We start from the raw sequence: 1,546 nt of genomic DNA, 5'->3' as shown, positions 1-1,546 counted from the left end.
TGCTGCTATGTTTTAATGTTATTCATATATTTTTTAATAAATACTAATGAATGAAAAACAATCATATTTGTTTATTTGTAAGGATAGTGTTTTTTTGAAGGGGGAGATTTTAACATCGAGGAGATCATTATATCAAATTGTACGTGCTAGCTATTGTTAAAAATGTATTGTTTATTATAGGAATAATATTATTCATTTCACCAACCCGCCGCCGGAGATCGAGTAATAAAATTCTTCGATAATAATATTGCAGCGATAAAATGTAGACAATTGTGATTGCGCCCTCTATAAAAAATAAAGTTTATCACCACCCACCACACGGTTTATACAAAAGAATGTCAAAAGCAAGAAGTAAGTTTTGTTTCATTATTATCATACCATATCATATACGGAATTCTTTATACTCTATTGTTTTAATAGCAGGTCTTTTTTTGGATCTTATATTCGTATCCTAGGCTATAGGCTCTACCTAGCCTAGCTAGCTAACAAACTATATGCTAGGCCAGGTCTCTAATAAGGCCTCTAGGTAGGCCTACTAGGCCTAGCGCGCCTATAGGCTAGTCTAATCTGGGGGGGAACAGACGATCGGGACCACCGATCGCCTTACCAGTTGGTCCCGATCGTCCAGTATTTTCAGAACCACGTTGGTCCCGATCGTCTTACCAGTTGGTCTGATTGTCTTTTGTGTTATACAAAATAATGTCCCACATTTCATTCCTAGAGCTTAGGTGTCAACATGCTTTTCTTGCGTAAATTAAGATTTTAATTAAAAAGGTTAATTAGATTTTTCTAATTTTATCAAAATTTTCCCCTAATTAACACTACTGCTAGGGATAACGATGTAAAATTAAAAGTTAATATTTTTCAAACAAATTATACATTGCCTGTTAGTATTTTGTATCAATATTATAATAAAGAAAGAATTATGAAAATATGACTTGTAGTTTTCGAAATATAGGGTTTAAAACATCGTCGAAAATGATCGTTTTTAGCCACGAACGATGTAAACAAATTGCGCCCACAGTCGACAATTGTATGAACTAGTCATTTTTCGTAAAAATAATTAAATAAAATCACGGTTTTAAGTAATATAATTTGTATATCAACATTGTAAAATTCAATAAAATTTGATATTACTTATTTATTATATAAAAAAAAGTGTTAATTTAACCTCATTCGAAGAATTTCAATGCATTATTTTCACGTGTAATTGGACAGGCCTTAGACCATGTGACTTCACGGCGCTCGCGAGAAAATTATTCCGCTGTGTGTTGATTCGCGTCAACCAAACAAAGGGCGAGAATCCAAAATCGTTCAACCGTGAGACCTGCGGAGCGGTCTAATGCAGAGGTTTGATTGGCTTGCAATGACATCATACCACAAAATGGCGTTTTTGTAGTTGAGCCCCTCGGAATTTTCCAAAAATTATTTTAAAAATGGACAAAACGGATATTTTTCATGGTATATGGGTTGTTACTATGAAATATTCGAATCATAAAGGCCTCATATCGGGATAAAACTGTTTTTTTAGCACTTAAAATTAATA

The sequence above is a fragment of the Antedon bifida genome, chromosome 3 (assembly GCF_963402885.1).
Source record: "Antedon bifida chromosome 3, ecAntBifi1.1, whole genome shotgun sequence".
NCBI classification, from domain to species: Eukaryota; Metazoa; Echinodermata; class Crinoidea; order Comatulida; family Antedonidae; genus Antedon; species Antedon bifida.
The sequence above is the reverse complement of the archived record's forward strand: the minus strand, read 5'-3'. Positions refer to the sequence as shown.